Here is a 26,773-nt window from a genome sequence, read left to right as displayed (position 1 = left end):
TGACATGTGTCATGGAGCTTTGTGATGACAAGGGCAGGGAGCATTGTGATTACAGGGGTCTTGGAGCATTGTGATGAAAAGGGAATGGATCATTGTGATAAAAAAAGCATGGAGCTTTTTCACGACAGTGTTCGTGAAGCATACTAATGACAAGTGTCAGGGAGCATTGTGATGATAAGTGTATTGAGGATTGTGGTGACAAAGGTCATGGAGCATTGTGATGAGATAACCATTCATAATAGTGATGACGAGCGTCATGGGGCATTTTGATGACAAGTGTTATGGAACACTGTGATCACAAGGATTTGGAGCATTGTGGTGACAAATGTCATGGAGCGTTTTGATTTCATTGTGATGACAATAGCATGAAGCATTATGATGATGGGCATGGTGCATTGTGATGACAGGGTTCATGGAGCATTGAGATGAAAAGGGGCATGGAGCATTGTGATTACAGGGGTCTTGGAGCATTGTGATGACAAGGACATGGAGCATTGTGATGAGAAGGCCATGGAGCATTCTGTTGACATGCGTCATGGATCTTTGTGACGACAAGGGCATGGAGCATTGTGATTACAGGGGTCTTGGAGCATTGTGATGACAAGGGTCATGGAGCCTTGTGAAGACAAGGCCGTGGAACATTGTGATGGAAGGGCTCATGGAGCATTGTTATGACAGGTGTAATGGAGCATTGTGATGACAAGGGCATGGAGCAATGTGATGAGAGATTTCATTGATCATTTTGATGACAATGGCATGGAGCATTGTGATGCATAGGGTCTTGGAGCTTTGTGATGACAAAGTCATGGGGCATTAGGTGACAAGGGCCTGGTGCATTGAGATGAGAAGGGCAGGGAGTATTGTGATGACAAGTTCATGGAGAAATTTAATGAAAAGGGTCATGGAATATTTTGATGACAGGGGTTATGGAACATTGTAATGCCAAGGGTCATGAAGCATTGTGATGAAATGGGTCATGGAGCATTTTCTGACAGATTTTATGGATCATTGTGATGTCAGTGGTCATGGTGCATTGTGAAGATAAGGGCATGTAGCATTGTGATGACAGGGTCATGGAACACTGTGATGACAGGGGTGAGGGAGTATTGTGATGACTAGTGATGGAACATTGTGATATATGTGGTGAGAGAGCATTTTGATGAGAAGTGCATGGAGCATTGTGATGACAAGGGCAAGGAGCAACATTGGTCTGACAAGTTTCATGGATTATTGTGATGACAGTTAGCTTGGAGCATTGTGATGAAAATGGCATGCAGCATTGTGGTGACAAAGGTCACAGAGCGTTGTGTGACTAGGTCATGCACCATTGTGATGACAAAGGTCATGAAGCGTTGTGATAACTGGAGTCACGGAGCACTGTGATGACAGGGGTCATGGAGCATTGTGATGACAAGGGCATGGAACATTGTGATGACAAGGTCATGGAGTATTCTGAAGACAGGTGTCAGGGAGCATTGTGATGACATATATCATTGTCCATTGTGATGACAATGGCATGGACCATTGTGATACCAAGTGTCATGGAGGATTGTGCTGACAAAGGTAATGGAGCATTTTGATGACAAGGGCTTGGAATATTGTGATGACAAGGGTCACGGAGCAATGTGATGGCAAGCGTCACAGAGCATTGTGATTACAGGGTCCATGGAACACTGGGATGACAAGGGCATGGATCATTGTGATGACAATGATCATGGAGCATTTTGATGCCAGTGTTCATGGAGCATTGTGATGACATGGGTCATGAAACATTGTGATGAGAAGATCATGGAGTATTGGCTGAAAATGTTCATGGAGTATTGAGATGACTGGTGTCATAGAACATTGTGATGACAAGGTAATGGAGAATTGTGATGACAAGGTTCTGGAGGATTGTGATGAGAAGACCATGGACCCTTGTGCTGAAAAATCTCATGGAGCATTCTGATGAAAAGGGGCATAGAGCATTGTGATTACAGGGTTCTTGGAGCATTGTGATGAAAAGGGCATGGAGCATTGTGATGACAGGGGCATGGAGCATTGGTCTGACAAGTTTCATGGATTATTGTGATGACAGTGGGCATGGTGCATTGTGATGACAAGGGCATGGAGCATTGTGATGACAAGGTCATGGAGAATTGTGAAGACCGGTGTCAGGGAGCATTGTGATGACATATGTCATGGTCCATTGTGATGACAATGGCATGGAGCATTGTGATGCCAAGTGTCATGGAGGATTGTGATGACAAAGGTAATAGAGCATTGTGATGACATAGGCTTTGAGCATTGTGATGACGAGGGCATGGGCCATTGTGATGACAAGGGCCATTGATAATTTTGATGATAATTCATGAAGCATTGTGATGACAACCACATGGAGCTTGCTATGACAGGGGTCATGGAGCATTGCGATTAAAAGTGCATAGAGAATTGTGATGACAAAGCATATAACACTGTGAGTAGAAGTGTCATGGAGCGTAGTGATGCCAAGGACGTGGAGAATTGTGATCACCAAAGACATGGAGCACTGTGATGACCAGGGCATGCAGCATTGTGATGGCAAGACCGTGGAGCATTGTGATGAGAAGACCATGGATAATTGTGAAGAGGAGTGTCATGGAGCACTGTAATGACAAGGGGCATGGAGCATTGTGATGACAGGGGTCATGGAGCATTGTGATGACAAGCTTGTGGAGTATTATGATGACAATGGCATGGAGCATTTTGATGAAAAGGGCATGGAGCATTCTGATGAAAAACGCATGGAGCCTTTTAATGACAGGGTTCAAGGAGCATTCTTAAGACAAGGGTTAGGGAGCATTGTGATGACAAGTGTATTGAGAATTGTGATGACAAAGGTCATGGAGCATTGTGATGACAAGGGCATGGTGTATTGTGATGACATGCATCATGGAGCGTTTTGATGACAAGTGCTATGGAACATTGTGATCACAAAGGTTTGGAGCATTGTGATGACAGGGGTCATGGAGCTTTGTGATGACAAAGGTCATGGAGCATTTTGATGACAAGGTTGTGGTGCATTGTGATGAGAAGGGCATGGAGCATTGTGATGACAAGGCCATGGAGCATTTTGATGACAAAGGCATGGAGCATTGTAATGACAAGTGTCATGGAGCACTGTGATGACAAGCGTCACGGAGCATTGTGATTACGGGGTCATGGAGCATTGGGATGACAAGAGCATGGATCATTGTGATGACAAGTGTCATGGAGCATTTTGATGAAAAGAGTCCCGGATCATTGTGTTGTCGGGGGTCATGGAGGGTTGTGATGACATTGGTCATGGAGCATTGTGATGAGAGATGTCATGGAGTATTGTGATGAGAATGTCATGGAACACTGGGCTGAAAATGTTCATGGTGTATTGTGATGACAGGAGTCATGGAGCATTGTGATGAAAAGAGAAAGGAGCATTGTGATAACAAGGTCCTGGAGCATTGTGATGAGAAAACCATGGAGCGTTGTGATGACATTCTCATGGAGCATTCTAATGAAAATGGGCATGGAGCATTGTGATTACAGGGGTCGTGGAGCATTCTGATGACAAGGGAATGGTGCATTGTGATGAGAAGGCCATGGAGCATTCTGAAGACATGCATCATGGAGCTTTGTGATGACAAGGGCATGGAGCATTGTGATTTCATGTGTATGGAGCCTTGTGATGACAAGGGTCATGGAGCCTTGTGATGACAAGGCTGTGGATCATTGTGATGACTGGGATCATGGAGCATTGTTATGACAGGGGTAATGGAACATTGTGATGACAAGGCCATGGGGCATTGGTCTGAAAAGTTTCATGGATTATTGTGATGAGAGTGGGCCTGGAGCATTGTGATGACAAGGGCCTGGAACACTGTGGTACAGGGTTCATGGGGGACTGTAATGACAAGGGCATGGAGCATTGTTATGAGAAGGGCATCGAGCATTGTGATGACAAGCGTCATGGACATTTGTGATGACAAGGGCATGGAGCAATGTGATGAGAAGTTTCCTGGAGCATTGTGATGACAATGACATGGAACATTGTGATGCCAAGGGTCATTGAGCTTTGTGATGACAAAAGTTATGGAGCATTTTGATGACATGTGTTATGGAGCATTGTGAGGTCAGGGGTCATGTAGCACTGTGATGATAAGGGCATGTAGTATTGTGATGACAGGGGTCATGGGACATTGTGATGAGAAGGGTGAGGGACTATTGTGATGAGTAGTTATGGAACATTGTGATATCAGTGGTGACAGAGCATTTTGATGAGAAGTGCATGGAGCATTGTGATGACAAGCTGGTGGAGCATTGTGTTAACAAGCGCATGGAGCATTGTGATGACAAGTGTCTTTGCGTATTGTGCTGAGAAAGACATGGAGCATTGTGATGACAAGGGTCATGGAGAATTGTGATGCAAAGTTCATGGAGCATTGTGGTGACAGAGGTCACAGAGCCTTGTGATGATGAGGACATAGACCATTTTGATGACAAAGATCATGAAGCATTGTGATGAACGGAGTCACGGAGCATTGTGATGACAGCGGTCATGGAGCATTGGGATGTCAAGGGCATGGAGCATTGTGATGACAGGGGCATGGAGCATTATGATGGTAAATCCCTGAAGCATTGTGATGAGAAGACCTTGGGTAATTGTGATGACGAGCATCATGGAGCACTGTACTGGCAAGTGGCATGGAGCACTGTGATGACAGGTGTCAGGGAACATTGTGATGACAGAGGTCATGGATCATTGTGATGACAATGGCATGGAGCATTGTGATGACAATGGCATGGAGCATTGTGATGAAAACATCATGGATTATTGTTAAGACAGTTGTCAGGGAGCATTGTGATGACATATTTCATGTTCCATTGTGATGCCAATGACATGGAGCATTGTGATGCCAAGTGTCATGGAGGATTGTGATGACAAAGGTAAAGGAACATTGAGATGACAAGATCATGTATCATTGTGATGACAAGGGCCATAGAGAATTTTAATGACCAGGTCTTGAAACATTGTGATGACAAGTGCATGGAGCTTGCTATGACAGGGGTCCTGGAGCATTGTGATGACAAGTGCAAGCAGAATTGTGATGACAAGAGCATATCACATTGTGAAGAGAAATGTCAAGGAGCATTGTGATGACAAGGATGTGGAGAATTGTGATGACAAGGGTCATGGAGCATTGAGATGACCAGGGCATGGAGCATTGTGATGGTAAAACCCTGAAGCATTGTGATGAGAAGACCTTGGGTAATTGTGATGACGAGCATCATGGAGCACTGTACTGACAAGGGGCATGGAGCATTGTGATGACAGTTGTCAGGGAACATTGTGATGACAGAGGTCATGGAGCATTGTGATGACAAGGGCCTGGAGCATTGTGATGACAAGGGCCTGGAACATTGTGATGACAAGTGTCATGGAGCATTGTGATGACATTGGCACGGAGCACTGTCATGACAAGGGACATTGAAAATTTTTATAACAATGTCATGAAGCATTGTGATGACAAGCAAATGGAGCTTGCTATGACATGGGTCAGGGAGCATTGCGATGACAAGTGCATGGAGAATTGTGATGACAAGAGCATGTAACTTTGTGATGAGAAGTGTCAGGGAGCATTGTGATGACAAAGAGGTGGAGAATTGTGATGACATGGGACATGGAGCATTGTGATGACCAGGACATGGAGCAATGTGATGGCAAGACGGTGGAGCATTGTGATGAGATGGCCATGGATAATTGTGATGACGAGCATCATGGAGCATTATGATGACAAGAGCCATGGAGCATTCTGACATAAGATATCACTTATGAAGGAAATGTAAACATGGCTACACATGAACTGAATTAGGAAAGAGAACAGAGTCTCACATTTAGAAATCATACTTATGCCTGCTTAAGGGGAAAGGAGAAGTGGGGAGATGCACAAAACCAGAGTTTGATATTAGCACAGGTACCGTTGCATAATCCAAATACAGAATAGAAAAGAGCTACTCCTTCCTCAGTGAACGGGAATCAACAGCCCTATTCCCGCAGAGGAATATATCTGACTAGTAAGAATCTTAATACCTATGTATTGATATGTATCCGTAAGGGAATCAAGTGTGTCTAGACCGGCATAAACACGTCAGTGAAAATCAGCTCAACCTCATTATATAAATGATTTTCAAAAACAAAACAAAAAAAAAGGGAAATTCTATACCATTCATTCAGGGGCTCTGATGAAACCTGGAATGACCCTATCTACAATGACAGCTGGATGAGACATAAGGCTGGACACTTTTGACTGAGAGGATTGGTGAGATTGAACGAGAAAATGCAGACCGTTTAAAGCAATAATGCATGCCAACAATTCCATGGGTCCCAACTCACCAGGTAAAACGGAATATCACTACAGTTATAACATGTATGGGAAACGTAGAGAATGCACACACTGTGAATACGAAAGGATTCTAAAACTCAACAAATAGTCCCTATCCTGGTGCTCGGGTTTGAGTTTCCAACTGCTTTACTATCAATCTCCCAACTTGGAGAGACAGCCCCTTTAAACTCCTGGTTCGCACAGGTTGCCAAATTGGCAGAGGATGAAAGGGAAGAGGGAGAACCAATGAGAGAGTAGCTGTTAGGCATTTGGACGGGCACATGTCACTCTAATTTACCGGCAGGAAGAAGAATTAACCAAAGTCTCAGCCACCAACCGGGAACCAATATAGGTCCTGAAACGAAATTTTGGACTTGACGTCAGCTCACAAAAAGGAGTTGAATAATGGAGATCAGGGCACAGCAATTCACAAAATGGCAGAGTAATAAAGGACAACAATCGTCCAAAAATCTGTTGAGAGAATGCAAAGGGGCAGACTTGAAAGAGAGCCAGAATAGCAGGAATCAGATTTCAAGAGGTACATTGGAATTGCCTTTAAAGCACAGGAAGAGGGGCACAACTTCGACAATGATGCAATGGGCCAAAAAGGACGTTTGCGTTTTCACCTGAATATATTCAGGTGAAAACGCATACCCCCTTTTTGGCCGAGCAAGCAAGCGTGAAATGCAAATCTGCACTACAAAGCAGTATGACTTCCCACCAGACAAAAGGGACATCTGCAAAATATATAAAAACCAGAAAGGCAAGACAGGCCCTGGAGAAGAGGGAGCCTAGTTATGCTAATGGGCGGAATGTAAATTGCCAACTGCCTCTCTGAAGGAGTGCACTGTGTTCCCTAAAACAAGTAAACAACAGAGCTACAGAGCCAAGGGCACTTCCAGTCTAGGGAATATACCTTGGGAAAACTGAAAGTCAATAAGACAGAGCCACCCCAAAATTTACGGCTGCACTGCTTACAAGAACCTCAACTTGGGTACACCTAAAATATCCCAGGAAAGACTAAAATGGTTCAAGAAATTGTGGTATTTACGTATGACGGAATATCCCTCAGCCATGAAATCAATGTCATAAGGCCAGTAGCAGCAAAATGAGTGGATTCAGTTACGATGATTCTAAGTGAATTAAGTCACAGAGAAAAAGAAACTTATCATAAGATATCACTTATGAAGGTCCTGTAAACATGGCTACACATGAAGTGAGTTAGGAAAAAGAGCAGACTCTCACATTGAGAAAAAACTCTTATGCCTGCTTAAGGGGGAAGGAGAGGTGGGGTGATGCATAAAACCAGAGTTTGATATTAGTACATGTCCCTTTCCAAAAACCAATTACGGAGTAGAAAAGACCTACAACTTCCTAAGGGATAGGAACACAAAACCCCATACTTTCCGCAGAGGAAAATATCTGACTAGTAAAAATCTTAAAACCTATGTATTGATATGTCTCCGTAAGGGAATCAAGTGCGTCTAGACTCGCATAAATATGGCAGTGAGAATCAACTGAAACCCATTCTAAAAAGGAATTTCACAAACAAAACAAAAAATCAGGGAAATCCTTTACAATTCTTAAAGGGTCTCTCATGAAACCCGGAATGACCTTATCAACAACGACAGCTGGATGTGGCATAAGGCTGGACACTTGGGACTGAGAGGATTGGAGAGATTCGGTGAGCAAATGCAGACCATTTAAAGCAATAATGTGTGGCACACATTCCAAGGGTCCCAACTCTCCAGGTTGAAGGGAATATTACTACAGCTATAACATGTATGGAAAACATAGAGAAAGGACAAACTGTGAATACGAAAGGCTTCTAAAACTCAACCAATAGTCCCTCTCCTGGTGCTCCGGTTTGACTTTCCAACTGCTTTACTATCAATCTCCCAACATGGAGAGACAGCCCCTTTAACCTCCTGGTTCGCACAGGTTGCCAATTTGGCAGAGGATGAAAGGGAAGAGGGAGAATCAATGAGAGAGTAGCTGTTAGGCATTTGGACGGGCACATGTCACTCTAATTTCCCGGCAGGAAGAAGAATTAACCCAAGTCTCAGCCACCCGCCGGGAACCAGTATAGGTCCTGAACCAAAATTTTGGACTTGCGGTCAGCTCACAAAAAACGAGTTGTAAAAAGGAGCTCAGGGGCACAGCAATGCACAAACGGGCAGAGTAATAAAGGAAAACTATCGTCCAAAATTCGGTTGAGAGAAGGCAATGAGGCAGTCTTGAAAGTGAGCCAGAAGAGCAGGAAACAGATTTCAAGAGGTACATTGGAATCGCCTTTAAAGCACAGGAAGAGGGGCACAACTTCGACAATGATGCACTTGGCCAAACAGTGCGTATGCGTTTTCTCCTGAATATATTCAGGAGAAAACACATAAGCCCTTTTTGGCCAAGCAAGCAAGCGGGCAATTCAAATCTGCACTACAAAGCAGTATCACTTCCCACCAGACAAAAGGGACATCCGCAAAATATGTAAAAACCAGAAAGGCAAGACAGGCCCTGGAGAAGAGGGAGCCTATTTATGATGATGGGCGGAATGTTAATTGCCAACTGCCTCTCTGGAGGAGTGCATTGTGTTCCCTAAAACAAGGAAACAACAGAGCTACAGAGACACAGGCACTTCCGGTCTAGGGAATATACCTTGGGGAAACTGAAAATCAATAAGACAGAGCCACCTCAAAATTTAGGGCTACACTGCTTACAAGAACCTCAACATGGGTACACCTGAAATATCCCAGGAAAGACAAAAATGGTTCAAGAAATTGTGGTACTTACGTACGATGGAATATCCCTCAGCCATGAAATCAAAGTCATATGGCCAGTAGCAGCAAAATGAGTGGATTAAGGTACGATGATTCTAAGTGAAATAAGTCACAGAGAAAAAGAAACTTATCATAAGATATCACCTATGAAGGACCTGTAAACATGGCTACACATGAACTGAGTTTGGAAAGACAACAGAGTCTCTCATTTAGAAAACACTCTTATGCCTGCTTAAGGGGGAAGGAGAGGTTGCGTGATGCATAAAACCAGAGTTTGATATTAATACAGGTACCGTTCCAAAATCCACCTACGGAAGAGTCAATCCCTGCACCTTCCTCAGTGAAAAGGACGCAAAACCCCATATTTACCGCAGAGGAATATATTTGACTAGTAAGAATCTTAAAACCTATGTATTGATATGTCTCCATCAGGGAATCAAGTGTGTCTAGACAGGCAGAAACATGGCAGTGAGAGTCAGCTCAAACCCACTATAAAAAGCAATTTCAAAAACAAAACAAAAAAATAGGGAAATTCTATACAATTCATTCAGGGGCTCTCATGAAATCTATAATGACCATATCTACAATGACAGCTGGATGTGGCATAAGTCTGGACACTTGGGACTGAGAGGATTGGTGAGATTCGGTGAGCAAATGCAGACCATACAAAGCAATAATGCGTGGCACACATTCCAATTGTCCCAACTCTCCAGGTTGAAGGGAATACTACTACAGCTATAACATGTACGGGAAACCTAGAGAATGGACACACTGTGAATACAAAAGGTTTTTACAACTCAACTAATAGTCCCTCTCCTGGTGCTCTGGTTTGAATTTCCAGCTGCTTTACTATCAATCTCCCAACTTGGAGAGACAGCCCCTTTAACCTCCTGGTTCTCACATGTTGCCAATTGGCAGAGAATGAAAGGTAAGATGGAGAACAATGAGAGAGTAGCTGTTAGACATTTGGACGGGCACATGTCACTCTAATTTCCCGGCAGGAATAAGAATTATTCAAAGTCTCAGCCATCCGCCGGGAACCAGTATACGTCCTTAACCAAAATTTTGGACTTGCGGTCAGCTCACAAAAAACGAATTGAAAAATGGAGCTCAGGGGCACAGCAATTCACAAACAGGCAGAGTAATAAAGGAAAACTATCGTCCAAAAATCTGTTGAGGGAAGGCAACGAGGCGGACTTGAAAGCGAGCCAGAATAGCAGGAAACAGATTTCAAGAGGTACATTGGAATTGCCTTTAAAGCACAGGAAGAGGGGCACAACTTCGACAATGATGCAATGGGCCAAAAGGGGGTATGCATTTTCTCCTGAATATATTGAGGAGAAAATGCATACGCACTTTTTGGCCAAGCAAGCAAGCAGGCAATGCAATTCTGCACTACAAAGCATTATCTCTTCCACTGGACAAAAGGGACATCTGCAAAATGTGTAAAAACTAGAAATGCAACACAGGCCCTGAAGAAAAGGGAGCCTAGTTATGCTGATCGGCGGCATGAAAATTGCCAACTGACTCTCTGGAGGAGTGAATTGTGTTCCCTAAGACAAGTAAACAACAGATCTACAGAGCCAAATGCACATCCAGACTAGGGAATATACATTGCGAAAACTGAAAATCAATAAGACAGAGCCACCCCAAAATTTAGGGATGCACTGCTTACAAGAATCTCAACTTGGGTACACCTGAAATATCCGAGGAAAGACAAAAATGGTTCAAGAAATTGTGTTATTGCGTACGATGGAATATCCCTCAGCCATGAAATCAATGTCATAAGGCCAGTAGCAGCAAAAGGAGTGGATTCAGGAACGATGATTCTAAGTGAAATAAGTCACAGAGAAATAGAAACTTATCATAAGATAACACTTATGAAGGTCCTGTAAACATGGCTACACATGAACTGAGTTAGGAAAGAGAACAGGGTCTCACATTCAGAAAACACACTTATCCCTGCTTAAGGGGGAAGGAGAGGTGGGGTGATGCATAAAACCAGAGTTTGATATTAGTACATGTACCGTTCCAAAATCCAACTACGGAAGAGACAAGCCCTACACCTTCCTCAGTGAAAGGGTCTCAAAACCGCATATTTCCCACAGAGGAATATATCTGACTAGTAAGAATCTTAAAACCTATGTATTGATATGTCTCCATCAGGGAAACAAGTGTGTCTGCACTGGCAGAATCATGGCAGTGATAATCAGCTCAAACAGGGAAATTCTATACAATTCCTTCAGGGGCTCTGATGAAACCTGGAATGACACTATGTACAAAGACTGCTGGATGTGGCATAAGGCAGGACACTTGGGACTGAGAGGATTGGTGAGATTCGGTGAGCAAATACAGACCATTTAAAGCAATAATGCGTGACACACATTCCACTTGTCCCAACTCTCCAGGATGAAGGGAATATTACTAAAGCTGTAAAATGTACGGGAAACATAGAGAATGGGCACAGTGTGAATATGAAAGGTTTCTAAAATTCAACTAATATTCCCTGTCCTGGTGCTCCGGTCTGATTTTCCAACTGGTTTACTATCAATCTCCCAACTTGGAGAGACAGCCCATTTAACCTCCTGGTTCGCAAAGGATGCCAATTTGGCAGAGGATGAAAGGGAAGAGGGAGAACCAATGAGAGAGTAGCTGTTAGGCATTTGGACCTGCACATGTCATTCTAATTTCCCGGCAGGAAGAAGAATTAACCAAAGTCTCAGCAACCCACCGGGAACCAGTATAGATACTGAACAAAAATTTTGGACTTGCGGTCAGCTCACAAAAAAACGAGTTGAAAAATGGATCTCAGGGCACAGCAATTCACAAACTGGAAGAGTAATAAAGGACAACAATCGTCCAAAAATCTGTTGAGGGAAGGCAACCAGGCGGACTTGAATGCGAGGCAGAATATCAGGAAACAGATTACAAGAGGTACATTGGGATCATCTTTAAAGCACAGGAAGAGGGGCAGAACTTCGACAATGATGCACTTGGCCAAAAAGGGTGTATGCGTTTTCTCCTGAATATATTCAGGAGAAAACGCATACGCTGTTTTTGGCCAAGCAAGCAAGCAGGCAATGCCAATCTGCACTAAAAAGAAGTATCACTTCCCACCCGTCAAAAGGGACATGCAAAAAATGTGTAAAAACCAGAAAGGCAAGACAGGCCCTGGAGAAGAGGGAGCCTACTTATGCTGATAGGCGGGATGTAAATTGCCAACTCCCTCTCTGGAGGAGTGCATTGTGTTCCCTAAAACAAGTAAACAACAGAGCTACAGAGCCAAGGGCACATCCAGTCTAGGGAATATACCTTGGGAAAACTGAAAATCAATAAGACACAGCCACCTCAAAATCTAGGGCTGCACTGCTTACAAGAACCTCAACTTGGGTACACCTGAAATATCTCAGGAAAGACAAAAATGGTTCAAGAAATTGTGGTACTTACGTACGATGGAATATCCCTCATCTATGAAATCAATGTCATAAGGCCAGTAGCAGCAAAATGAGTGGATTCAGGAACGATGATTCTAAGTGAAATAAGTCACAGAGAAAAAGAAACTTATCATAAGATATCACTTATGAAGGTCCTGTAAACATGGCTACACATGAACTGAGTTAGGAAAGAGAACAGAGTCTCACATTTAGAAAACACTCTTATGCCTGCTTAAGGGGGAAGGAGAGGTGGCGTGATGCATAAAACAAGAGTTTGATATTAGTACAGGTACCGTTCCAAAAACTAACTACGGAAGAGACAATCCCTACACCTTCCTCAGTGAAAGGGACTGAAAACCCCATATTTCCCACAGAGAAATATATCTGACTAGTAAGAATCTTAAAACCTATGTACTGATACGTCTCCATCAGTGAATCAAGTGTGTCTAGACTGGCAGAAACATGGCAGTGAGAATCAGCTCAAACCCACTATAAAAAGGAATTTCAAAAACAAAACAAAAAAAAAACAGGGAAATTCTTTACAATTCCTTCAGAGGCTCTGATGAAATCTATAATGACCCTATCTACAATGACAGCTGGATGTGGCATAAGTCTGGACACTTGGGGCTGAGAGGATTGGTGAGATTGGGTGAACAAATGCAGACCATTTAAAGCAATAATGCGTGACACACATTCCAATGGTCCCAACTCTCCAGTTTGAAGGGAATACTACTACAGCTATAACATGTACGGGAAACCTAGAGAATGGACACACTGTGTATACAAAAGGTTTTTAAAACTCAAATAATTGTCCCACTCCTGGTGCTCCGGTTTGAATTTCCAACTGCTTTACTATCAATCTCCCAACTTGGAGAGACAGCCCCTTTAATCTCTTGGTTCTCACATGTTGCCATTTGGCAGAGGATGAAAGGTATGATGGAGAACCAATGAGAGAGTAGCTGTTAGGCATTTGGACGGGCACATGTCACTCTAATTTCCCGGCAGGAAGAAGAATTAATCAAAGTCTCAGCCACCCGCCGGGAACCAGTATAGGTCCTGAACCAAAATTTTGGACTTGCAGTCAGCTCACAAAAAACGAATTGAAAAATGGAGCTCAGGGGCACAGCAATTCACAAACGGGCAGAGTAATAAAGGAAGACTATCGTCCAAAAATCTGTTGAGGGAAGGCAACGAGGTGGACTTGAAAGCGAGCCAGAATAGCAGGAAACAGATTTCAAGAGGTACATTGGAATTGCCTTTAAAGCACAGGAAGAGGGGCACAACTTCGACAATGATGCAATGGGCCAAAAGGGGGTATGCAATTTCTCGTGAATATATTCAGGAGAAAACGCATACGCCCTTTGTGGCCGAGCAAGCAAGCAGGCAATGCAAATCTTCACTACAAAGAAGTATCTCTTCCCACCGGTCAAAAGGGACTTCTGCAAAATGTGTAAAAACCAGAAAGGCAAGGCAGGCCATGAAGAACAGGGAGCCTATTTATGCTGATGGGCGGGATGTAAATTGCCAACCTCCTCTCTGGAGGAGTGCATTGTGTTCCCTAAAACAAGTAATCAACAGAGCTACAGAGCCAACGGCACTTCCAGTCCAGGGAATATATCTTGGCAAAAGTGAAAATCAATAAGTCAGAGCCACGCCAAAATTTAAGGCTGCACTGCTTACAAGAACCTCAACTAGGGTACACCTGAAATATCCCAGGAAAGACAAAAATGGTTCAAGAAATTGTGGTATTTACTTACGATGTAATATCCTTCAGCAATGAAATCAATGTCATAAGGCCAGTAGCAGCAAAATGAGTGGATTCAGGTACGATGATTCTAAGTGAAATAAGTCACAGAGAAAATTATACTTATCATAAGATATCACTTATGAAGGTCCTGTAAACATGGCTACACATGAACTGAGTTAGGAAAGAGAACAGAGTCTCACATTTAGATAACAATCTTATGCCTGCTTAAGGGGGAAGGAGAGGTGGGGTGATGCATAAATCCAGAGTCCTAAATTAGCACAGATACCGTTCCATAAACCAAGTATGTAATAGACAGCACCTACTCCCGGCACAATGAACTGGACTCAACAACCCCTATTCATTGTAGAAGAATATATCTGACTTGTAATAATTCTAAAACATATGTATTCTCATGTCTCCATAAAGGAATCATGCCTGTGTATAACGGAATGCACAGCACTGAAATTCACCTAAACACCCTTATAAAAATAAAATTAAAAAGCAAAATGCAAAAACAGCAAAACAGAGAAAAAGTCTTAAAAATTACTTTCAGGGCCTGTGATGCAACCTGGATTGACCACCTTTACACCCACAGCTGGAGGAGACGTAAGACTGGACACCTGGGGCTGACAAGATTTCTGAGGTTGTGTGAGCAAAAGAACACCACTTAGAGCAATACTGTGTGCTACCCATTCTAGTGGCCCCAACTCTCCGGGTTTCAGGGAATCTTCCTACAGTTAAAACATGCATGGGAAACCCGTTGGATGGTACACTGTGTAATCGGGAAAGTTTTCTAAAATGTACCTCATTTTTCCTTTCCTCGTGCTCGGCTTCGCCATTGCATCTGCATTACTGAAAATCTCCCCACTTGGAGTGTCAGCGCCTTTACCCTCCTGTTATGCACAGTTTGCAAATTGTGCAGAGGATGAACAGGAAGAGGGGAAACAAATGAGACATTAGCTGTAGGTGTTTGGATGGGCACATGTCACTCTAGTTTCCCATCAGGAAGAAGAATTAAACAAAGGCTCAGCCTGCAACCCTGGAACCAGACTAGGGCCTAAAGCCATCCTGCGGTATTGCAGCCAGCTCACAAATAAGTGAGTTGAAAAATGGAAATCAGGGGCACAGCAATTCACAAACTTGCAGAGTTATAAAGGACAACTATCATCCAGAAATATATTGAGGTAAGGCAGTGAAGAGGATTTGAATGCAAGGCAGAATTGAAGGAAACAGATTTCAAGAGGTAGATTGGAGTCGTATTTAAAGCACATGAAAAGTGACAGAACTTCGACAATATTGTCCTTGGCCGAAAAGGGAGTATATGTATTTTCTTGAATATATTCGGGAAAAAAATGCATACGCCCTTTTTCGCCAAGCAAGCCATCAGGCATTGCAAATCCACACTACATAGAAGTGTCACTTACCACCGGTCAAAAGGGCCATCCGCAAATAGTGTAAAAACCACAAATGCAGGACAGGCCATGGAGAAAAGGGAGCCTGCTTACGCCGATGGACAGGATATAAATTGCCAACAGCCTCTCTGGAGAACTGTATGTTGTTTTCTAAAACAGAGCTACAGAGCATAGCACACTTCCACTCATGGGCGTGTATTTGGGAAAACTAAAAATCCACAACACACAGCCACCCCAAAATTTAGGGCTGCTCTATTTACAAGAACCTCGAATTCGGTACACTTTAAATATCCCAGGAAAGGAAAAAAAATGGATAAAGATGTTGTGGTACTTGTATACAATGGAATGTCACTCAGACATAAAATCAATGTCATAAGGACAATAGCAGCATAATGAGTGGCTTTAGGTACGATGATGCTAAGTGAAATGAGCCACAAAGAAAAAGAAACTTATTGTAATCTATCACTTATAGAGGGAATGTAAACATGGCTACACATGAACTGAATTTCAAAAGAGAACAGAGTTACACATTTAGAAAACACTCTTATGCCTCCTTAAGGGGAAAGTTGACGTGGGTTGATGTGTAAAAGCAGATTTTGAAATTAGCAGAGATACCATACCATATACCAAATATGTAATAGACAAGACCTACTCCTTTCTCACTGAACTGGACACAAAACACCCTATTCACTGAAGAAGAATATATCTGACTGGAAAAATCTTGAGACCTATGTATTTATATGTCTCCATAATGGAATCAAGTGTATGTAGATTGGCATAAACACAGATCAATGGAACAGGACAGAAAGCCCAGAGATAAACCTACATACCTATGGCTCTCTCATCTATGACAAAGGAGCTAAGGATATACAATGGAGAAATGGCAGACTCTTCAGTAATTGGTGCTGGGAAAACTGGACCCCTACACATAAAAGAATGAAATTAGGACACTCCATAACACCATACACAAAAATAAACTCTAAATTGATTAGAGATCTAAATATAAGACCAGACACTATAAAACACTTAGAGCAAACCATAGGCAGAACACTCTATGACATAAATCACAGCAAGATCCTTTTTGACCCACCTCCTAGAGAAATGGAAATAAAAACAGAGATCAACAAATGGGACCTAATGAAACTTAAAAGCTTTTACACAGTACAGGAAAACATAAACAAGATGCAAAAACAACCCTCAGAATGGGAGAAAATATTTTCAAATGAAGCAATTGACAAAGGATTAATCTCCAAACTTTATAAGCACCTTATGTAGCTCAATATCACAAAAACAAACAACCCAATCCAAAAACGGGCAGGAGACCTAAATAGACATTTCTCCAATGAAGATATACAGATTGACAAGAAACACAGGAAAGGATGCTGAACATCACTAATCATTAGAGAAATGCAAATCAAAACTACTGTGAGGTATCACCTCACAGCAATCAGAGTGGCAATCATCAAAAAATTCTACAAAACACTAAATGCTGGAGAGGCCTTTATTGGAGAAAAGGGAACACACTTGCACTGTGGGTGGGAATGTAAATTCATATGGCCACTAGGGAGAACAGTAAGGAGGTTCCTTTAAATAACTAACAATAGAAGTACCATACGACACAACAATCCAACTACTGGGCATCTGCCTTGCGAAAACTATAATTCCAAAAGAGTTATGTACAAAAATATTCATTGCAGCTCTATTTACAATAGCCAGGACATGGAGTCAACCTAAGTGTCCATCGACAGATGAATGGATAAAGAAGATCTGGCATATAAATACAATGGAATATTACTCAGCCATAAAAAGAAGCAAAACTGAGTTATTTGTACTGAGGTGGATGGACTTAGAATCTGTCCTACACAGTGAAGTAAGTCAGAAATGGAAAAAGAAATAAAGTATGTTAACAGAGATATATGGAATCCAACGAAGAAAAAAAAGTATTAAAGAACCTAGTGGCAGGAGAGGATTAAGGACACAGACATAGAGAAAGGATTTTAGGACAACAGAAGGGGGATGGGTAAGATGGGAAGAAGTGAGAGAGTGGCATGGACATAAATACATTACCAAATGTAATACCGATAGCTACTGGGAAGCAGCCACATAGAACAGGGAGATGAGCTCGGTGCTTTGTGACCACCTAAGGGGGTGGGATATGGAGTGTGGTAGGGAGATGCAAGAGGGAGTGGATCTGGTGATATTTGTATATGTATAGCTGATTCACTTTGTTAGACAGCAGAAACTAACACTCCATTGTAAAGCAATTATACTCCAATAAACGTGTAAAAGGAAAAAAATAAAGAAAGCCCAGGGATAAACCTACACACCTATGTTCAACTAATCTATGACAAAGGAGGCAAGACTTTACAATGGAGAAATGAGAGTCTCTTCAATCAGTGGTGCTGGGAAATATGGACAGCTACATGTAAAAGAATGAAATTAGAACACTCCCCAACACCATACATAAAAATATATTCAAAATGGATTAGAGACCTTAATGTAAGACTGGACAGTATAAAACTCTGAGAGGAAAACTTACGAAGAATACTCAGACGTAAATCACAGCACGATCTTTTTTGATCCACCTCCTATACTAATGAAATAAGAAAAAGAAACGAAACAGATGGGACCTAGTGAAACGTAAAAGCTTTTGCAAAGCAAAGGAAACTACAAACAAGACGAAAAGAGAACCCTCAGAATGGCAGAAAATATTTGCAAACGAATCAATGGACAAATGCTTAATCTCCAATATATATAAACAGATCATGCAGCTCAATATTAATAAAACAAACAACCCAATATAGAAATGGAAGAATATCTAAATAGACATTTATTCGAAGAAGAAATAGAGATGGCCAAGACGCACATGAAAATCTGCTCAACATCACTAATTATTAGAGAAATGGAAATCGAAACTACAATGAGCTATCACGTCACACGTGTTAGAATGGGCATCATCAGAAAATCTACAAACAACAAATGCTGGAGAGGGTGTGGAGAAAAGGAACCTTCTTCCACTATTGTTGGGAATGTAAATCGATACAGTCTCTATGGAGAACAGTATGGAGGTTCCTTAAAAAACTAAAAATAGAATTACCATATAATCCAGCAATCCCACTACTGGACATATACCGAGAGAAAACCATAAATCAAAAAGACACATTCACCATAATGTTCATTGCAGCACTATTTACAATAGCCAGGTAATGAAAGCAACCTAAGTGCCCACAGACAGACGAATGGATAAAGATGTGGTACATACATACAATGGAATATTACTCAGCCATACATAGGAATGAAATTAGGTCATTTGTAGAGACCTTGATGGATCTAGAGACTGTCATACAGAGTGAAGTAAGTCAGAAAGAGAAAAACAAATATTGTATATTAATGCATATATGTGGAACCTAGAAAAATGGTACAGATGAACCGGTTTGCTGGGCAGAGATAGAGACACAGATGTAGAGAACAAACATATGGACACCAAGGGGGGAACGTCATGTGAGGGTGGTGGTGGGATGAATTGGGAGACTGGGATTCACATGTGCACACTTATATGTATAAAATAGATATCAATAAAAACCTGCTGTATAAAAGAAATAAATAAATTTAAAAAAATTAAAAATAAATAAATAACATTTAATAAAATAAAACGGAAAAAAAGTTTTTCCCTTCATATAGACGTCTTTATATTAATGCATTATTTCTATGTTTATATCTCTAAATTAAAAAAAGAGGAATAAATAAAATCTACCTTGTACCAAAAAGAAAAAAGGAAAAAAAAAAAAAACAGAAACCACCAGTTATACAGAGGAAAATCGTATAAGGGCACTTGCTCCAGTGGTAAAAAATACTTAAGTTGGTCAGAAGTGTGAAATAATCTCCCATGCAGTCAGCAGCGATTCCCCCCACAAGGAACATCCTCATTGCAAAACTGGGGGACTGTGTCGAGGCGTCTGTAAGTAAATGTGAGCTGAGCCCCAGTCCTGCTGCAGCTGAACTCTTCCCACCCTTTCCAGGTAAAACACCTGAATATGTACAAGAACTTGCAAGCCTAGAGGAAGGGCTGTGGAGCCACACCAGCGACTGCATGCATGCCGACTTGGTGCCTGTAGGCCAGCCAGGATGGTCCTGGCCCCAGATGCTCTTCTGGAAGCTTTCCATTTCCCTGCCTGAGATACACCTCCTGCCACGGCCCCCACTGCTTTTTTACTTCCTCACCCCTGCCTGGGGAGAAATTCCAGCAGCAGGTATGGGTGACACATCCTCTTCTTTAGCAGGTGGCAGCCTGGCAACTCCTGCAGAAAGTCCAGCAGAGCCCCCCTTAAACTAGGCCACCCACAAAGCCACTGCCCCTCACTCCCTCCCACCACCCCAGCCCCAACACTGCTGACGGGGCAGAGAATATGGCGTCAGGCACAGCTACAGGAGCTCTTGCTGACTGGAGAGGTGCTTATATTGATCTCAACCCAGGAACACCTGGGGAGGGCTGGCAGGCAGTGTCAGGCTGCCCAAATCAGCCAATCCTCACCCCTCAGGGGCTCATAGTTGCAGAAAATGAACCTTGCTAAACGGGCCTGGCCCAAGGAACAGGTGTGGGCTCTTGAGAATCAGGATAGACAAGGGGCTGCAGCTGCGGCTTGTTTTCTTATCATTTTATCTGGTCCATGAGTGGAAAACAAATTCAAGAAGACCCTATCCTAATGAGAGGAACCCAGGAGCCAGCGAGAGGAGTGATGGTGGGTGGAGATAGAGGCCTGGTGCCCTGGTTGCAGTGGAAGTGTCTGGAAGAGCAGGCAGAGAGAGGCCACACAGAGTGATACCCAGGGACACAGAACTGTCAGAGCTGTTGTTTGTTAGTTCAAGCCCTGCTCTGAGGTGTTCTGTGTCAGCTGTGAGCGACAGGTGAGCTGGGGGTTCTCTGCAAGTTGGGCTATGTGCACGGGTCCTGTGGGTCCAGCCCTGCTGGGGTACCTGCCCAGGGGAGCTCCGTATCCTGGTAAGGGCCTGACTATGAGAGCCCCATGGGCTGCTGTGTAGCTGCACAGATGAGCTCCATACTCTGGGAGAGAGTTGACCACAAGAGCGCTGTGGGCTGTGGTGTGGGGGGTGCAGCCCAGGTGAGCCCCATATCCTGGCATTGGCCTGACCACGAGAGCCCCATGGGCTGCTGGATACCTGGTAAAGGACAGTCAGTGAAGCCACCGAGGATATACATCCAGTAGCTCCTATTTCCTACACCCTGCTGGTCATTCTACCATCCACCATGCCATGGCATTCTGTATTAGACTTCAATGATGCCTTCTTCTGTATTCCAATCATCTCAGAGTCACAAGAATTTTTGGCTTGTGAGTGGAAGGACACAACATGCAACAAAAGCAATAATGCTGGGCCGTCCTGCCCCAATGGTTCAAAAATCCCCACACCATCATTGGGGAAATGTCCTCTAAAGACCTAAAAGTTCTACCTCTGTAAAAGGGAACCCTCCTTCAATATGCAGATGACATTCTGATTGTCAGGTCTACTAAAGACGCCTCTGAACTCCCTAGCCAAGAAAAGATAGAAGGTGTCCAAGAAAAAGGATCAAATATCCCAGGCTAAGGTGACATGCCTGGGCTTCATTCTCACAGATATTAGGAGAAATGCATCCCAGGATAGGGAAGAAGCCATTTGCAGCCTTACCTCTTCTAAAACTAGAAGACAGCTTAGGGGTTCCTGGGGAGGCCGAGGTTTTCTGCATCTGGATCCATAACAACAGTGTAATAGCTGGGCATCTACCTGAAACACTGACACGAAAAGATGATGATCCTTTAGGATAGAATCCAGAAACAGCCTTTCAAGATTGGAAAGAGCAGTCAATTCAGGCCCTTGCCCAGGAACTCCCTAATTTAGCTAAACCCTTTGAACTTTACATACCCGGTCAAAGGTTAATCACCCTTGGAGCCTTAGTGCAAAAACTGGGACCACTTGAAATGGAGCAACACAAGAATGCCCTTCAGGTATGACAAACTATGGTCACAAAGAGCTTTGCTCACCGCCCCATCAGGCCAGGATACTGGGGTATCTAAAAAGCTGGAAATCAGCAGCCCGCAAGGCCAGCTCCCTCCTAAGGGAAAAGGACCCCACGTGGTGATCCTAACCACCCATCATGCCCTGAAGTTGCAGGGGTCGCTCTGTGGACACACTGACCTCGAGTGAGGAGGCCCTCCAACTCCAAACTCCAGAGAGACAAACGGGGGCAATGGGCCCCCAAGAAGACACGTGTGACCATCACTTGACCTGGAGTTTCTCTCAGAAAACAAGTCTGTACCCCGAAAGAACAGACTACTGCTTGGAGGACTTACTGCACCCAGAGGGGAGCTAATAAGCTTGGCGGGGGAATCGTATATTCACAATTTCACCATAGTAAACCCTACAAACACCACGGTGATGGTGGCCAATATGACCGGCTGGACTGCTGGCTACTTCAAATGTCCGTTGACTCAGTGGATGTCATGGTCCTGGATCACCACTGACCCTGGACTGTCTGGGAGTTGAGCGAGCAGGGCTCTGACACATGGTGCTGTTTGTACATTAATTCAGGGACCTAATTAAAGAAAGCACAGACTACTGGTCAGAGCATCTAGGCTGGCAAAAACCGTCAGCCTAAAGTCGCCGAACAAATGTGGGGTGGGGTGAAACCTGCCACAGCAGCATCTCTGTGCATCTCTTTCCTGGACCCTTAAAGGTCAATCGAATCTATAACACTTCCAATGCTGGTGCTCAGGTGGACGAGCAGTGAGGCAGGAGGCCTTGGGGCAATCAACCTCACCTGGAGGCTGCTGGGGAGAAATTTTGCCCCTCCTCTGTGTATGAGCGCTCCCACCTCAGCATGAAGCAGTTACAAAACAGGGGTCTGCACCCTCAGCACCCCAAGAATGAGGAACGGGACAAAAAGCAGAGGAGGTGTTCATCACCGGCAACGTTCATTAAAAATTCCTGGGACATAAAAAGAGAATCTGGGCAATAAAATAAAGTCTAACCTGTTTTTCCTTTGTGCTTTGTCTAATTTCACGTGCTCCTAGGGTTCCACATGCAGCGGTCCCACACCCGGCACTTCAGACCCGATTTCCTAGTGCAGAATGGCTGGGTCGACACCTCAGCTAGCGGGGTCCCATGCATACTCCGCGACATAGAGCCTGAGCTGCAGCCAACCCAGCCCTCGAGAGCTCCATCCCCTCCCTTGCGATGACACTGCCGGGACCCCTACACAACAGCCCAGCCCACAGCCCGCGGGGTAGAGCACGCTCTCACCTCTCCATTCTGTTTTCAAAATATAAAGTTTCCTTTGCTTCTGAACCAAACTCAGTCTTGATCTGTTGTCTCCATTGTCACTGGGCACGGAGACTCCTGTTGGGGTCCACTCTGGAGGATCAGTATCAGAAATTGAGAACATTGTAACTTCAATGAACAGATGTGTGAGCCAAACTGTAGTTAACATAGAGCAGTGTATAAGGCTCGGGTAAAATAAGATGTTTCTAAGACTTACATTTGATATTTCCATCACTTTATTATAAGCAAGTTCAGTGAAGACGTCTGTCTTATTTGTCAGGTCAACATTAAAGAAATGAAGTGATTTATTCCCAAGGATGTACATCGAATACTCTTGGCTGAAGCTTCAATCTTGTTTTGAATGCTTTTCCATTGAAAATGATACCTCTCTTTCAGCTTCCCCATTTCTGAGAAGTATAAAATCTTATAATTTATTATTACCAAAGGGGAAAGGTAGGAGAAGGGATAAATTAACAGTTTGGGATTAACACATACACATTGCTATGTATAAAACAGTTCATCAACAAGGAACTACTGTATAGCACAGGGAAATACACTGAATATTTTGCAGTAACATATAAGGGGAAATAATCTGAAAAAGAATAGACATTTTTTATTGACATCATCTATCAATGACAGATAAAATGTAACCTAAGCAAGGCCGATGGTGAGCACTTCTGATCCCGAAGATTTCAATCATCTAAAGTTTGGACTCTGCCTATTTTCCAAGACCCTTAATGGACATATGTGTAGCCGTAGCTTAAACATTCCCCAGTTTGGGGTTCGGGGAGGCACTAATTTGGAAAAAACCCTGGTGTTCCCCTTATATGCACGGGAACCTATCTACGGCTAAAACATGCCTGTCACACCTAGAGGATGGTACACCGTTTGATCGGAAACAGTTTGGAAAAGGCAGCTCATCTGCTCATCGCCTCGTGCTCGGGTTCACCCCTCCAGCATCTTTCCTAACAATCTGCTCACTTGGAGATATCAGCACCGTCAACATCCTGTTGCACACAGTTTGGAATTTGTCAGGAGGATGAAGCGGAAGGATGAGAAAAATTTAGAGACAAGTCTTAGGTGTTTAGACAGGCACATGCCACTCTAATTTCCAATCCGGAAGGCAAATTCATCAAAGGCTAGAATTGCCCACGGAAACAGAATAGGTCTAGAGGAAATCCCGCTGTTTTGTGTCCAGTTTCCAAAAACACAAGTTGAAATATGGAACTCAGGGGCACTAAAATTCATGAAACTGCAGAGTTGAAAATATCTATCGTCAAAAAATGTCTTGAGGTAAGTCCCAGAAAAGGACTTGTAAGCAAGGGAGAGTGGCAGGAAACAGATTTGAAGAAGTAGAAAGGACTCCCCATTAAAGCACAAGAAAAGGGGCTGAACATCGCCCAATGATGCAGTTGGCCAAAAAGGGCGTATGCATTTTTTCTGAATATATTCAAGTAAAGGCCATACACACATTTTATCCAACCAAACAGGTGGGCACTGGAAATCAATACTACAAAATGTATCACTTCACATCAGTCAGAAGGGCCATCCACATAAAGTGTAAACACCCGAAATGCAGCACAGTGTGAGGAGAAAAGGGAGCCCTGTGAGGCTGATAGTGGAAATGTAATTTGCCAACGGCCACCCTGGAGAAGTGTATTGTGTTTGCTAAAACATCTAAAAAATGATCTACAGAGCATAGGGCACCTGCACTCATGGGCGTATACCTTGGGAAAAACAAAAATTGACAGAAAACAGGCACCCCAACGTTTACCACCTCTCTGTTAAAAAGGCCTCAACGTGGATATAAAATAAATATCCCTGGAAGGTTAAAATGGATAAAAGAGTTGGGGTACTTATGTAGAGTAGAATATTACTCATCCAGAAATCAATGAAATAAGGCCAGTTGTAACAACTCTGGAGGAGATACATACGATCATTCTAAGTGACGTATGTCAGAAAGAAAAAGACACATATCATAAGATGTCACTTAAAGGTTGAATCAAAAATGGCTACACATGAAATAAATTACAAAACAGAAACATAGTCAAATATGTAGAAAATAGACATAAGGCTGCTAAATGGGGAAGGTGGGGAAGGGTGAGGTATTATCCAGGAAGTTGAAATTAGCAAAGATACCATTCCAAGTTCCAAATTGAATAACTGACAAGGCCTACACGGTACCTCAAAGAACTGCACTCAGCGCACTCAAGTCACTGGAAAATAATACATATGACTGGAAAGCATCTGAAAAAGAATTTATTGTTGTCTCACAGTACATGAATCAAGTGGATGCACAGCAGAAAAAAACAGAGCTTTGAAAATCAGCTGTAACCAATATAAAAATAAATTTAAAAATATGTATAAAAACAGTGAGACAGCCAAAACCTCTTACAACTTGTGTTGAAGGGCTACGATGCAACATGTATTGAACACATGTAGACCCACAGCAGGATGATATATAAGGCTGGAAGCTCTGCACGCTAAGAGATGTTAGAGAGGCTGGGTGAGGAAATGCAGACCTCTTAAAGTAATACTGCCTGGTACTCATTCCATGGGTCCCAAATCTGCAGGTTCAAGGGAATCTTCCGACAGCGAAAACATGCCTGGGAAACCGAGACGAATGTACACTGTGTGATCAGGAAAGGTGTCGAAAATGCACCTCATTTTTGATCTCCTGGTGCTGGGGTTCACAATTCCAGCCAAATTACTAACAATCTCCCCACTTGGAGAATCAACACCTTTAACCTCCTGTTTCACACAGTTTGCAATTTGTGCAGAGGATAAACGGGAAGAGGGGGAACCAATGAGAGACTAGCTGTAGGAGTTTTCACAGGCACATGTCACTCTAATTTACCATTAGGAAGAAGAGTTAACCAAAGGCTCAGACTGCCTCCCCAGAACCAGAATAGGGCCGGAAGCAATACAATGGTTTGGCGGCCAGCTCACAAAAAATGCGATTTGTAAAATGGAGCTCAGGAGCAGATAATTCAAAGACCTTCAAAGATAAAAATGATAACCAACGTCCAAAAATATATTCAGGTACGGCAACTAAGAGGATCTGAATGAGAGGCAGAATTGCAGGAAACAGATTTCAAAAGGTAGATTGGACTCACATTTAAAGCATATGAAAAGCAGGAGAATTTCTAAAATGATGCAGTTGGGCAAAACGGTGTATGCGTTTTTTCATGAATATCTTCAGGAAAAAAACACATACAGAGTTTTTGGCCAAGCAAGCAAGCAGGAAATGCAAATCTGCACAACAAAGAAATCTCAATTTCCACTGATCAGAAAGGCCATCCAAAAATGTGTACAAACCAGAAATGCAGGAGAGGCCATGGAGAACAGGGAGCTAGTCACGCTGATGGGTGGGGTATAAATATCCAAGAGCCACTCTGAAGAAGTGTATGCTGTTTCCTAAAACATTTAAATACAAAGCTACCGAGCATAGGGCACTTCCACTCATGGGCCTATAACTTGGGAAGACTAAATATCAACAAGACACAGGCACCCCAATGTTTAAGGCTGCTCTGCAAACAAGAACCTCAACTTCAGTACAACTTAAATATTACAGGAAAGAGAAAATTGCGTAAAGAACTTGTGGTAATTTTGTTCAAAAGAATATCACTCAGACATAAAATCAATGTCATAAGGCCAGTAGCAGCATAATGAGTGGATTTAGGTACGATGATTCTAAGTGAAATAAGTCACACAG

This window comes from Hyperoodon ampullatus (assembly GCF_949752795.1).
Source record: "Hyperoodon ampullatus genome assembly, chromosome: X".
Taxonomy (NCBI): Eukaryota; Metazoa; Chordata; class Mammalia; order Artiodactyla; family Ziphiidae; genus Hyperoodon; species Hyperoodon ampullatus.
The sequence above is the reverse complement of the archived record's forward strand: the minus strand, read 5'-3'. Positions refer to the sequence as shown.